This window comes from Callospermophilus lateralis, chromosome 8, assembly GCF_048772815.1.
Source record: "Callospermophilus lateralis isolate mCalLat2 chromosome 8, mCalLat2.hap1, whole genome shotgun sequence".
Lineage (NCBI taxonomy): Eukaryota > Metazoa > Chordata > Mammalia > Rodentia > Sciuridae > Callospermophilus > Callospermophilus lateralis.
In genome coordinates this window covers 112,581,989-112,597,181 of record NC_135312.1, presented here as the reverse complement: position 1 = coordinate 112,597,181, position 15,193 = coordinate 112,581,989, and the positions used below count along the sequence as shown (strand labels likewise).

At 38.6% G+C, this 15,193-nt stretch overlaps 1 non-coding gene across 1 annotated transcript; it reads left to right on the top strand.

The window, feature by feature from the left end:
* The first annotated feature begins 14,723 nt into the window (after positions 1–14,723).
* LOC143406567 (U2 spliceosomal RNA) lies at positions 14,724–14,921 on the top strand. The gene has a single exon (XR_013092218.1). It is a non-coding gene; the product is annotated as a U2 spliceosomal RNA (small nuclear RNA).
* The last annotated feature ends 272 nt before the right edge of the window (positions 14,922–15,193 follow it).

The window sequence follows — 15,193 nt, the reverse complement described above, 5'->3', positions numbered from 1 at the left end:
CTTAGCTGAAGGTTCTGGAGTCTGGGAAGTCCAAAAGTATGGCCTCAGCATCTGGTGAGGGTCTTTTTGTTGCATCATAACATGGCAGAGGGCATGAATGGCAAGACAGTGTGCTAGCTGGAGTCTCCCTTCCTATTATAAAGTTACTAATAACATGTTGGTTCTCCACTCTCATGTCCTCATCTAATTCTAATTACCTCCCAAAGGCCCATCTCCAAATGTGGATTTGAGCATTAAGTTTCCAATACATGAACCTTTGGGGGACACATTCAAACCATAGGGCTCACTAAATTCTCTTGTTTCAGTTTGTTTATAATTCTCTGAAATTTTTTTGGTATACTGCCATGCCATCGTCAAATATAACTTTAACTCTTCCAGTTCTTATCCTTCTAACTTCTTTATGTAATTGTATTAACTAATATCATTCATGAAACTCTAGTGGAGATCAAGGTCATCTTTGCCTTGTTTTTGGCTTTAGGAATGCCTTCACTATTTCTGCATTAAGTGAAATTCTTACTTTTATGATATGTAATTCATAACATCAGTTAAGAAAGCATTCATCTGATTTTCTTAAGTGTTTTCATATAGAATGGTTGTTGAATTTGTCAAAGGCTGTTTCCATGGAGCTAATCCTGTGACCTTTCTCTTTAAATCTATGAGTAGGTAAATGAGATTAATGTTACTTAATGCATAACCATCCTTACATTCCTGGCCTAAAACCCTATTGGTAGTGGTAAATTGTTTCTTAATGTGGTGTGGAGTCTACCGCTAATATTTTTAGAATTTTTCCATCAACATTCACAAGTGACAGTAGTCTATGATTTTCTGCATGTGTTATCTTTATAAATTTGGTATCAATATTATGCTTGCTTCATAAAAAACTTGAAAGTTTTCCATCATTTCATATTCTATGAAATAGTTCATGTAACACAGGGACCATTTTGTCTCTAAAGATAACTATAATTTAAAACAAAAAATTGATTATTCTGTATGTATTGGTCAACAATGTTTTATCTTTCCTTTTTAACTATTATTGGACATTTTTATGTGTCTGTCCGTAGATTTATTCCACTTGTTTCATGTGCTATATAATATTTCTTTGCAAAAATATATTTTATTCAGCCAAGATTGTTGGACATTTGGTTTGTTTTCAGTTTCATGTTATTTCAGACAATATTTTCAAAGAACATTTCTAAACATCTGTTGGCACGTTTGTGGAAGTTCTGGGGGTGAATTCGTTGATGAAAAAGTCACTATTCATGAAGAATTGACCTTCTAAAAAGAATGAGAAACACAAGATAGAGATGAAGTCTGTAGAAAATAAGGGAAAGGGTAGTGACTTTTCAAGTTGCTTTTACCATGGGAAAAGCAGTTTTAAGTATTTTTTACTAAAAAGATCTGTATAAAATGAGCTGGGAATCTATTATCAAAACCAGATTTGTAAGAAACACTGTCTTTTGGCTGGAATTTGTTAATGAAAAAGTAAATTTGTAATGTTCACAGATCTTTGAAGATTAGCTGTCAAAAGTTGAAGCTCAAATGCTTTCTGAAAAACTCTTAAAATATACCTACTAGTGTGGAGACTGGATTTGTGAGAAAGGGTGAGTTATTTTGCAAGCCTGAACTTGGAAGGCATCATGTTTCTCATAACATTTTGAAAAGTAACTATGGGAACTTTTAACCCCTTTAAGTTGAACAGATGTATAATTTTTTTCTGTCAGTTGTGGTTGTTACTGTGTTTAAGTGAATGTATCCCTTACTTGCATGTGTTTCCTGTGTTATGTGGGCTCCAGAGACCCACACCTGAGTGAATTTAACTTGCTCAGTAAGTTTCCATCAGAGCAGATTTGGTGTGATTCTTGGGTCAACAGAAACAAATATTTTGCCTTGAAATACCCGAATAAAATCAGTTTGAACAGGGATAGAAATGACCTATTTGTTTTTAATAGATAAAAATACATTTTTAATAATAGTACTTCCCTTAATGGATCCAGAAAAGTAGCTTGTTTTTTGGAACAGTATCAACATTTGATGTGCCACAGCTTTAGGGAATAAAGTGCCTAGATTCACAATTATTTCACATAACCATAATTGAATGTCTAAGAAGTTGCTTAACTTTTCTCATATAATGACAGAATATTTAGAAGCAAAGATAGCCATATTATATTACAATGTTAACTATGTTATAATAAGATTTTAGGAGGAAGGTGGGGATGTGGGAACTAAATATATTTTGAAGTGTCAGATGGCCTTCTCCCTGCTAGACAAAAGCTCCTTGATGCTATGCTTTTTCTTTTCTGAAGATTCAAAACACCTCACAAAGCATATGACATAAAAAAATTAAAACTTTGTCATTGCCAACCACAAATGGACACTCACCATTGCTTATCAACGCCTTTATTTAAGTTATAATTGGCCCTATTCCAAAAGGGCCATAAGGCAGCTGTTACTTTTCAGTCAACCTTTCTCTCAGTCCCTACAAACATTTCAAACATTCACCACTGAGATCTCAGATACACTTTCCTTGATTTTTTTCTATTAGAATTTGTGTTGTTTTAATTTGAGCCTTTCATGCATAATCTGAACTTCCTAATCTCCCTACCTACGATTATTTTCATACCACATTGCCTGTGCAGGCTACCCGCTACTCCTTCTCATGACCCAGATCCCTCCTGGGTGCTTGAAGACTTTCCTTCATGTTTCTCCTTCTCCCCTCTGGGTATCTTGCTTTTTCCTTCTCTGTTGCCTGATTTTTCTTAACACATCTCCACAGTGTTTCAAGAAACAATGTTCCCTGATAGAAAAAAAAAAAAAAACAACAACTTTTCTCAACCATTTATATCCTGATTAGGGATGAGCTAAGTTATTCAGGTCATTCCTCATGTTATTCATATTCATTCATATACTTTTTTTCATTTTGATTAATTTACTATCTCATATTTGCCCCACAATGTATTAGATGTTGATGATACAAAAGTTATTGTTTTAACTATGTTTAAGGGCATGGTTCAGAGGCATCAGATATGTTCACATTGTTATGCAGCCATCGCCACCATCTAAGCTTCAGAACTTTTTTCATCTTCCAAGACTGAAACCCTCATACCTATTAACAGTAGCTCCCCATGTGCTTCTCCCAGTCTCTAGCAATTACTCTTCTACTTCCTGTCTACTTTCTTTTTTTATACTTTTTCTCATTTTGATTAGTTTACTATCTCATATTTGCCAGACAATGTATTAGATGTTGATGATACAAAGACTAATAATCTCTATGATCCTGGTCTCAAAGAAATCACAGTCAAGAGCTGAGGCAGACACAAACAGGTAAATATAAACTATATATAACAGCACCCAAGGATAGCATTCACCAACCCAAACTCACCAGCTTAACCCCATACTTTTCAGGGTTTAGGTCCACAGATATCAAATTTCCTCTGAGTGTTATCTGAGGTACCAGCCTTTGTGTGGAAGGCCTGGTTCTTCAGGCAGCAGTGTTCGGAGGCGGGGTTTAGGAAAAGCAATCTGATCATGAGGGCTTTAATCTCATCAATGGAGTAATTCATTGATGGGTTCATAATGCAATGGATTACTGGGAAATGGTAGAAACCAGGAGTTGGGGCCTGGCTAGAGGAAGGCAGTCACTGCAGGCATGTCCTGGGAAAGTATATCTTGTTCCTGGACCCCAACACTTCTCTCCCTGCACCCCACTCTCTGTTTCCTGGCTGCCATGAGGTAAGCAGCTTTGCTCATCCATGCCCTTTTGCCATTATGCTCTGCCTCACCTCAAGCCCAGAGTAATGGAGCCAACAGACCATGGACTGAGATCTCTAAAACTATGAGCCAAAAAAAACCCAAAAAACCTTACTTCCTTCAAATTGATTTTTTTTTTTCAGGTATTTTGTTACAATGATGAAACACAGTGAGTCCATGTCTGAAATTTGTTGTCCCTATTCTGAACCCAAGTGCTTAGTATTTATTTAGTAAAACTCCACTTGTTGTTTTTTTTTTTTAAATGTATAATCATTTTAAATAGTAAAAGACTTGACCAGTTATTACTGTTCAAATTTTCTACAGACCAGGTTGCCTTTTGATAAATAAATGGAAATAAGAATATAATTGTTTATCTATTCACAAAAAGAAACAACAGCTGCAGAAGGAAATTATGTGAGGGTGGGCTGGGGATGTGGCTCAAACGGTAGCGTGCTCGCCTGGCATGCATGCGGCCCGGGTTCGATCCTCAGCACCATATACAAACAAAGATGCTTTGTCCACCGAAAACTAAAAAAAAAAATATTAAAAAAAAAAATACTTAAATTATGTGAGGGGAAGGGATTTTTTTTTCTTTTGACTATAACTTGTTCAAAAAACACCTAAGTTATAATGAAGAAATTCTAGAGTTTCTCTCCCAGCTTCTCCTTCTCTGCAACAGCTCAAGCTAATCAAATCCCTTTGTTAAAGATTCATTAGCTGTGGGTGTTGCTTATCTGGGCCCTTTGTCAGGTATACTCTCTATGGAACCCCATGTTCAACTCAAGTCCCACCTCCTCCATGAGGACTTTTGTGCTGAAGCCAGCTCATGTTGACTGCCCTCAGGCTGTTGCTCTGGACTAGATAATTGAAGATTTGACAGTTTGTTGGGACTGATGGAGTATGCTGCAAATTCAGCTACTCAGGAGGTTGAGACAAGAGGATTGAAAGTTCAAGGCCAGCCTCAGCAACTTAGTGAGACCCTGTCTCAAAGTGGGAAAATAAATAAATAAAAGGCAGCCAGGTGTTAGCACATGCCTATAATCCCAGGGACTCAGGAGGCTAAGGCAAGAGGATCTCAAATTCAAGGCCATCCTCCACAACCAAGTGAGGCCCTAAGCAACTTAGGAGACCCTATCAAAATGATAAAGGGCTGGGGGGTGTGGCTCAGTGGTTAAGCACCCCTGGGTTCAATCCCCAGTACCAGTACTGGTCATCTCAGTTTTGTTCGTGTTTGGATGTCTTCTTGTATCCACTAGGTTTTCTAGTACCTTCCTCCTTGCATCTTCTACATGGGAGACACTCTTTCATGAGTTGTTTAATCTAATCCATTTGCCAAAGGGTAAAATTGCTGACTTAATTAAAGCTATTAAATAGGAAAACAAATGATAAGCTGTGTTCCCCCAAATGTTCCCCAAATCCCTGAAATAAGTGGATTTGAAGTATAGCAAGCTTGGGTCCAAGGCCTGGCTTTACTATATGAATTTAAGCAAGTTAGTCTAACCCCTAACTCTTTTTGTGCTTTTTTTTTTTTTAATATTTATTTTTTAGATATAGATGGACACAACACAATGCCTTTATTTTTATGTGGTGCTGAGGATCGAACCCAGGTCCCACCCATGCTAGGCGAGCACTCTACTGCTGAACCACAATCCCAGCCCCTGTCCTTTTTCTTAAATGCAGATAAAGCAATTTGACTTCACAGATGGTGAGATTGTTTGGAAAATTAAGAGAAATAATGTGGACATGGCAATTGGCACTGTGCTCTGGCAGAGTTACATGCTTAATAGAGGATGGTAATATTCTGAACATACAGAGAGTTCTTAGCAGAAGAAAAAAATCCTCCTCAATACAAATACAGTTGGCAGAGGTGACTGTCACAGATGAACTGTGTGGAACGGCTGGCCTATAAGGTTGGATGCCATCAGATCTCCCTCTCACCTTATGATGGCTGTTGGAGGAGCCTACTACTCCTGGTCACCTCTCCCCACACCTCCCAACCAGCCCCAATACTCCTTCATCTTGGAATTCAGGGCTAAGAAAAAAGAGTTATAGAAATCCCAACTTAGAAGTTGGGGAACATGTTCTGATTAAAAAGGGGAGGAAAAATAGCATTGTTATACATGCTGATTATCTTTGGTGAATTACTTATGGGCAAATGAGCTACTTTGGCCATATCTGGAAATCTAAACCACCACGTCTAAAATTGTTTCTATGGGAAACTATGTTCTAAGTTCGTAACAACTGACTTAGAAATGAACTATTGGAATGCATTTTGTTTGGGGACAGTCTGTAGGTCAACATTCATGACTCATCATCAGTGAAAAAGGAAATGACATTTATTCTGCCATTACTGAAACATACTTCATATGTATTTCTTTGAGGACTCCAAGGATCTGAAGTTATTTAAAGTAGTAGCTTCATAAGTCCACGAGATTGAACTGATATCTTGAATTTATTATATTTTAGCTATTAACTCCAGCAACTAAAGGTGCTTGTTAGGTGTCCTTTAGACATTTTTAGAATTTAATATTTTTAAGCAAGGCAGAGCCCTCTGTAACATTCCCCATGTTGTTATATAACTGCTGAGCTGAAGCAATGTCCTTCCTCCCCCTTTCCCTTCTCGGAGGCTTCTCTGTCCATGTATGGTAACTGTTCCACACAGTTCTTGATACTGAAGTGAGCAAGGAGAACCCTTATTCGGATCCCAGTTTGAAAATTAAACAGCTCAGAGGCTGAGATTAAGAATCTTCTCTGTGGGCTGGGGACATAGCTCAATGGACGTCCCTGGGTTTGGTCTCCAGCACCACAAGAAAAAAGAATTTCCTGTGTATGGAATATATAGGCTGGGGATGTGGCTCAAGTGGTAGCGCACTCACCTGGCATGCGTGCGGCCCGGGTTCGATCCTCAGCACCAAATACAAACAAAGATGTTGTGCCCGCCGAAAACTAAAAAATAAATACTAAAAAATTCTCTCTCACTCCTTCTCTCTTTCTCTCTCTCTCTCTGTCTCTCACTCGCTCTTAAAAAAAAAAAAAAGACTTTAAGAATATATAGATACTAGACACCTCAACAAAATTAGATTTGAAACAAAATTTCTCAGAAAACTACATGAATATAAGTTATCATTGAATGAGGTTGATGTCCTAACTAAAATCCAGTCACTTGCCCTGTTTTAAATTCCTCCTGTCATAAGTCCTAAGAAAGCATTTCTCCATCGTTTCCATTTTGTGTCATTACCATAAGAGCAAGAGGTCAATCTTCTCTCTTCCTTGTGTCCTTGTGTAAATGGACAAAAGCAACTTCTATATTCTCTTTGCTATTTATTTTAGGTTTACACTCAGCTCCTGAGTTGCTCAGTTAAAATTAGTTTCTCTAAAAGGGAGATGATAAAAAGCAGAACTAGGCAAGCATGAAATCTCTTTCCACCCCCACGTTAATGCCTTCTTAAGAAGGGTTGATGTAAACACTTAATATATCACAATAAAGACTAAGAAGAAACCTCACCCAGAATGTCTGCCTTGCTCCAGGGAGTAGCTATAACTTTCTGAGAACTATGGAAATTGAGCAAATGGAACTTTTTTTTTTTAAAAAAAAAAAGCAAGTTTTTTAAAATTTCTTTTTAGTTTTAGGTGGATACAATATCTTTATTTTATTTATTTATTTTTTATGTGGTGCTGAGGATTGAACCCGGTGCCTCACACATGCTAGGCAAGCGCTCTACCTCTTGAGCCCAAACCCTAGCCCCACCTTTTTTTTTCCCCTACAAAAGAAACTCAGAACACCAAAACTCTCCTGTTATAAATTGCCTACTTTACATCATTCACAAAAATGAATGTCTGAGTGTTACAGATAATCTTGGTACAGAAACAAATGGAAAATGGTAGTTACATATCAATAAGGATTGAAATAAAGATTTGTAGGGATGCTGAGGAATCCAGAAGAAAGACAGCTACTGTCCTGGGGCATCTCAAACTGCCTTGCAGAAAAGATTGATGATCAGGATTGAGTCTCAGAGGCAAGGTGTTCACAAAACATTGTATCATCTCCCACAAAGATATCCAATTATTTTTCCACTAATTTTTTTTTAAAGGTAAGGTGGTTTCCTGGAGCAGGACCAACAAACATAAGAAAGACCAGAGATTCCATGTGGTCACAGTTTCCCTAAATCTCAGGAAGTAAATGCAAGGTGAATGTTGGTACTGTAATTCATTCTTTCTTTCGGTGAGTATTTATTGAGCACTGAATAGTTGCTGAAGTTTCAGAGGTAATCGAGTTCTCATGAAGATTATGGCCTGCTTTGGAAGACATTGGACAAAAAACATAACAATAGTAATAAGTACCATGGTAGGAAATGCAGGGTTCTAGAAGAGTTTAAATGAGTGCCTTTTGGATTGGAGTGGGAGTAGGAGGAATTTCAGGGAAGAAAATGACATTGAAACTGAAACCTAATGCTTTATAAAGGCCAGGGAACAGCACTTGTGAAAATTTCCCATGGAAAAAACCTGACTTCGACAGGAGAAAAAAGTCAGTAGGTTGTAGACAAGATCAGAAAAGTAGATTCTTTAGAACCTGTAGGAACTGTCACATATTTTGAATTTGTGGTAAGAGAAACTCACCAAATGGTTTAAGCAGAAGTTTAGCATGATCAGAACTATATATTTTTTAAAAATCACTGTCATTCAGAATAGTGATCACTACACTTTAAATCACGTGCTTTTATCAATAAGTCATTTAAAACCTACCAGCTAATATAGTTATGCTTATTATTACCTAATAAACATTATACTTTAAAAAATATAATTTAGGACTAGGGTTGTGGCTCAGTGGTAGCGCGCTTGCCTAGCATGCATGAGGAGGCGCTGAGTTTGATGCTCAGCACTGCATATACATAAATAAATAAATAAAGTCCATTGACAACTAAAAAAATTTTTTTTAAAAAAAGTATAATTTGAAGGATGAGATAAATAGAAGTCCTACAATTTTCTCGCATCAGCTCACTTTCTGCACTGCATGATTGTTAAGTTCCATCTGGGAAGCATGTTAGTCAGTTTTCTTTCACTATAACAAATGGCAGAAATGATCAACCTACAAAGAGAAAAAGGTTAAAATTTGGGCTCACAGTTGGAGATTTTAGTCCATGATCACTTGTTTTGGGGCCTATGAGTAGGAAGCATATCATGACCTTAGAAACCAGGCCATGGCAGAGCCAAACCATGTTCCTCATGGCCTGGAACAAAGAACAAAGAGGAAGGGACCAAGGTGCACAAACCCCTGCAAAGGCATGTCCCCAATGACCTAACTTCCTGCCACCACACCACCTCTCAAGATCCCACCACATCCCAAAAGCCCCATCCTGGGGACCAAGCCTTTAGCACATGGGCCTAGGGGGACACTTCAGGTCCAAACCATAGAAGGAGTTCCTGGTGAGTGTGGATGGAGCACATAACTGGGAATGGAGAGGACTGGACATGTTATTGTTGCAATCCAGGTGAGAAGTGGTCAAGGAAGGAAAGAGGTAGGGATTTTAAACCCTTTCCAGATCCAGTGGTGAAGATGTCATGACTGGTTGGATGGGCTGGAAGTGAGGCTGGGGGAAAGGAAGAAATGATGTTCTAGGAATTGAATTCTGGCTTGAATAACTTCTCAGCTGATGGTATCAACTTATCCTTTTAATGCAGTTGAGTAAAAGTCTGCCATTTTTAATTTTGGAGGAAAAATATAAAAGAAAAAAAACAGTCATTTTAACTATGTTATTGATTTTTTTTTGAGAGAGAGAATTTTTAAAAATATTTATTTATCTATTTATTTATTTATTTATTTATTTATAGTTTTCAGTGGACACAACATCTTTATTTTATTTTTATGTGGTGCTGAGGATCGAACCCAGCGTCCCAAGCATGCCAGGTGAGCAGCGCGTTACCGCTTGAGCTACATCCCCAGCCCTGATCTTATTATGGTTGTTATTTGTTTATTTTTGTGACAGGTATTGCCTCTAGCCCTCCAGTTTTCTGTTTTAATCTTTTATTTCTTACCTGGGACCTCTAGTGTGTGAAATTCCCATAGAGGACTACGGATTTGAGAGAGAGCTTGCCTAACATGTACAAGGCTCTGAGTTCAATGTCCAGCACTGGAAAGGGAAGAAAGAAATTCCTATAGGAAGCCACAATCTCTAAGTCCCCAACCTCCCCCCGCCCCCCGCTTCTCTCTCTCTGTCTCTCTCTCTCTCTTCCTCTGTTACTGGACACATTCTGGGTTGTAAAAATTATAGGGACACTTTTATTACTTACAACTGCATTGTGATGGATGTATAAAATCATGACTTCCTTTTCCCGCCAATCCATTTGATGATTCTTTTCTCTAGGTTTTCAAAACCACTTAAGCCTATAGTTCAGGATATTGTACTGAAAGCTATGTTATTCATGAATTTCCACAGAAATTAAAAAAAAAAAAAAAGAGCAACTAAGGACTATGCCATGTGGATGGCAGGCATCATTTACATTTTTCCAGAGAACTACCTGGGAATCCCTCATTAAGTGAGCCCTTGGCTTAGTGTTTATCTGTAGGCAAATGTCAGAGGCAACTGCAATTTAAAGGTCTTTTTAAAAACAGTGGTACCATTCATTTACAGTGATTATGAGGATCCAAAAATGAAGCTCAGTGGTAGAGCACTTGCCTAGAATGTGAGAAGCCCTAATTCAATCCCTAGTATTAAAGAGAGAGAGAGAGAGAGAGAGAGAGAGAGAGAGAGAGAGAGAGAGAGAGAAAGAAAAAAGGAAGAAAAGACAAGTACTTTTGTGAGAGAAGTTTTTATAAAAATCATGTGTAACTTTATTATATTCATTGTTTGTATTCAAAAACTGCTGCTTAAACTGTGACCTAAAGTTACATTTTAAGTCCTCTTTTTCTTGCTTTTGAGATGTGGTCTTGTACTTATTGTTTTATCCCTGGAAAACAGAAATCCTAGTTCTTGTTTTCAAAGGCCTAAGCTCTAGAGAAAGTAGTGGATTCCTAATTATAAGGAAACTGTTGGTTTGTAGGTAGGTAAGAGGGAAGCCGGTCTCAGTGGCACACACCTGTAACCTCAGCTATAAATTGGCAGGAGGCTGAAGCAGGAGGATCACAGGTTTGAGACCAGCCTGGGAAATTTAGTGAGACCCTGTTTCAAAAGAAAAAATAAAAAGGGACAGAGATAGAGCTCCCTGGTAGAGCACCCTTGGGTGCAATCCACAGTGCTAAAATAAAAAACAAGCAAACAAACAAACAAATGTAAGGTGGAAAGGATTAATGGGCATAGTCAAAAGATACCAGCTAGAAACATGAAGGGAAGATTCACCTACTATAGAAAGAAATTTATCCAGTCTGAGAGAAAGAGGAAAGAAAAGGACCTGGAGGCTCTCTTAAGAGGTGAGGGTACCCTTCTGTGTATTCTTTTTAGACCCACTACTAAGGAGAAAGCAAGACCCCAGAGAGAAATGACTAGAAGTTATGCCTGGACTGATGAGACTGTGTGGTGTGTAGATGGGCAAGGATCCACATGCCCCAGTCATGGCCCTCAAGCAGCTAAGAGCTGCTGAACCTCAGCAGCTATATTTTCAGCTGGTTACTTCCATGAGCAGTGGACTGGACACACAAGTCTTTGATATTATGCAGAACTCCTGAGCTATAGCACAATCTTGAGAAATGGGGAGGGAAGACCCTCAGAAAGTTTAGCAGAGGCTGTTTCCCATCTTGTAGATGGGGGCTTGAGATAAAAAATAATTTGATGTAGATAATAAAGTTATATGTCTTACAAAAATGGATCTGTGGCCAGGCATGGTGGTATACATCTGTAATCCCAGGGATTCAGGAAGCTGAGGCAGGAGGATCTCAAGTTCAAGGCCAGCCTCAGCAAATTAGCAACTATGCCCATTAATCCTTTCCACCTTACATTTACTTATTTGTTTGCTTGTTTGTTTATTTCAAATTAGTGAGATTCTGGCTTGCGTGTGGCCTGGGTTCGATCCTCAGCACCATATACAAACAAAGATGTTGTGTCCGCCGAAAAACTTAAAAAAAAAAAAAATTGAAAATTCTCTCTCCCTCTCTCTAAAAAAATAAAATAAATAGATAAATAAAAGACCTAAGGATGTGGCTCAGTGAGTTCAATCCTTGGTACCAAAAAAAAAAAAAAAAAAAAAAAGAGTCTGTGGATTGACATTTATAACTACTATATAGGGCAGACTTTCTTCATGTAAAATACGGTGTGGAGGGGAGCTTCAGTTTATATGTCCAGGCAATTCTACACATTTTGGAATAATGGAATATGCTTGAATGAGCCATGTTAGCACTCCAAAATGAAAAGATACAGAAATGATCCCCTGTGCCAAGGCAGAGTCACTAAAACAGAGTCAGCTGAGATGGGATTTAGAAGCTGATAGATATTTTTTTATTAATTTTTAATTTGTTTTAATTAGTTATATATGACAGTAGAATGCATTCATGTACCTTGATATATCATACATAGTTTCTCATTTTTCTGAGTGTACATGTTGTAGAATCATGTACATGTAGAATCGTGCAGTCACATATATACATAAAGTGATAAAGTCTGTTTCATTCTATCCTTCCTATCCCCACATCCTCTCCCCTCACCTCCCTTCACTTCCCTCTACCTAATCTAGGGTAACACTATTCTAGAAGCTGATAGATATTTTTAATGTTTTTTTCCTTTCACTTTTCCAGTTCTGGGGATCAAACTCAGGGCTTCATGCATATTAGGCAAGTGCTCTATCACTGAGCTATACTCCCAGCCCTAGGATTGGAACTTTTTAAGGGCCTGATGAAATTTTAGGCTTTAGAAGCAGCTTATCCAATGAGGCTCTATTTCATTTCCACCTTTGCAAAAGACACTATTGAGGGCAATGTGTGGGGGGAGACCTGTAGCTCCAGAGAAACACCGGGAGGTAAAGCCATCCCTGTGAACTCCCCCTGTGACAAGTCAGAGTGCCAGGAAGGTGTTGGTGAGTAAATGAAAGCAGCCCGGAGGCCGACCTGACTCCCTGACCAGGTTTGTGGTGTGGAAAAGAGCCAGAGGTAGCCAACTGCGACTGTGAGTATGAAGGGAAATCTGGAAAGCAGAGAGTTGTGTTCCGTGTAGAAACAGCCTGCCAGCTCCTTGGGGAAAATGGGACTCAAGATGTAAAGACAGAGAAGACAGCAGTAGCAGGAGATGGAGACAAGCCCAGGAGAGGTGTCAGAGGAGAAATGAAAGGGGAATGACAGGAGAGGAAGAGGAGAAAGCATTACTACCCCATGGGGATTTCTGATGGGAGGGGAACTGAAAACCACAGAAATAGAAAGAGGAACCTGGGGACCAGAAAGCTGTATTTCCCAGGGTGCTCCCCAACTCCTCTCACCCCAAAGAAGCAAGTGTATTAGGGAAAGATGCAAAGGAAATGTCCTATTTGCATCTTAGACCCAGTTTTGAGACTATATAAAATGCCATCTCTTTCACAAACTGTTATCTAGGTTGAAATGGTAGGGGTGCCGTTCCCAGCAGGAAGAGTGGTCCGTTTACATTCAGGAAAGGAATGACGCTGCCCCAACTTTGATGCTAATACTTGAAAAAGAAGGGGGACACATTACGAACTGTCGCCTTTTATGTGGTGTTCAAGAGGGCGGGGAGAAGGGTGGGAAAGTAGGAGGAAAGCAACATCTAAATCGAGTCTTCCAAGAAGTTATTTTATCAAGTGTTTAATCAACTCTTGCTCAAGGCAAATCATAAAAATAAATTGTGCATCTTTACCTGCAGCAGGCAGCTTGCAAACTGCAGGTGCAATTTGAAGAAAGCCGTTGTCAAGTTCCCAGCTGCTATTCAAAAGATAGTTACTAAGAGCTCAAACAAAGTTGAGTCTTGCACAGTCTTGAGAACCAGACATAGATTACCACCACATTCAAATATCTAGAATGAGCCAGCATGAGAACTTTCGCCAGACGAGACCCAGCACTTTGAAAAACAATGTTTTAAATTGTGGTAAAATGTGCACAACATAAAAGTTATTGTTTTAACTCTGTTTAAAGGCATGGTTCAGTGGCATCAGGTATGTTCACATTGTTTTGCGGCCATCGCCACCATCTAAGCTTCAGAACTTTTTTCATCTTCCAAGATTGAAACCCTCATACCTATTAACAGTAGCTCCCCAGGTGCTTCTCCCAGTCTCTAGCAATTACCCTTCTACTTCCTGTCTACTTTCTTTTTCTATGAATTGACTACCCACCTCAAAAGTGGAATCATACAGTATTTGTTCTTTTGAAACTGGTTTAATTTAGCATAACATTCACCCATGTTGTAGCGTGTGTCAGAATTTCCTTTTCAAGGCTGAATGAGCCTGTACTTTTTAAGGGGAAGGCATGATATAAAAAAAATCTTTTTCTTTAAAAAAAAAACAAAACAAAAAAAAAAAACTTTATATCCATGTCACTTTGACACACTGCCACAGCAGTGAGTAGATTTTTCTAGCATTATTTAGGTTGCAAAATGAGGCTGGAATTGGACAAGTTAGCATCATGCAAGTTTTTCTCATATGCTAGGACAGATTGTTTTGTTGGTTTTGTTGGTTTTGTTTGCAGAGAGTTCTCGCTAAATTGCCCAGGTTGGCCCTGACCTCCTGGGCTGAATCGATCCTCCTGCCTCAGCCTCCCAATCAGCTGGGATTACAGGTGTGTGCTACTACACTTAGCTGGGACAGATTCTTTTAATTTTACCGATAGGAGACTAAATCCAGACTTTTTCTCTTTTAATGAATGAGATGAGCACTATTGACCCTGCCCACCAGTCTTACTATTATACTGCTCTTCAACCTTGAATGAAATTCTACATAGAGGGCTGGGGATACAGCTCAGTTGTTAGAGTGCTTGCCTTGCATGCACAAGGCCCTGGGTTCAATCCCCAGCACCACAAAAAAAAAAAAAAAAAATTCTACATAGAAGAGAATATGTCACTTCTTAGCCTTTTGGTTAAGATCAATTATAATGTCTGTTTTTATCATTTTAATGTCTGAGATGTCCTCCATCTGAGGACAACATATTAAGTGGATTTTTGGACATAGGAGATGAGATAGGAGCTCAGTGGTGGAGGACTTGCCTAGCGTGCTCAAGGCCCTGGGTTCCAGTTCCAGCACCACCACCACCCCACACTAAAAAAAAAAAAAAAAAAAAAAAAAATCCATTTCTAACAGTTTCCAGTTCTCCTTTTAACAGCTCTTTGCTTTTGTAGGAAAACTAAGGATATTACCAGAGTCTTAGAAAAACAGGTGGGTTAGTATATTTTGGGTACTGTGAAATATGAATTTTCCTAAAAGTGACATTATTTAGCAATTAGAAATGTGTTAGCTCTAGCTTTTTTATGGGTAATTTTTTAATGGTTAAAAAATATGTAACTTAGAGTAGGAGTGTAATTTAGTAACA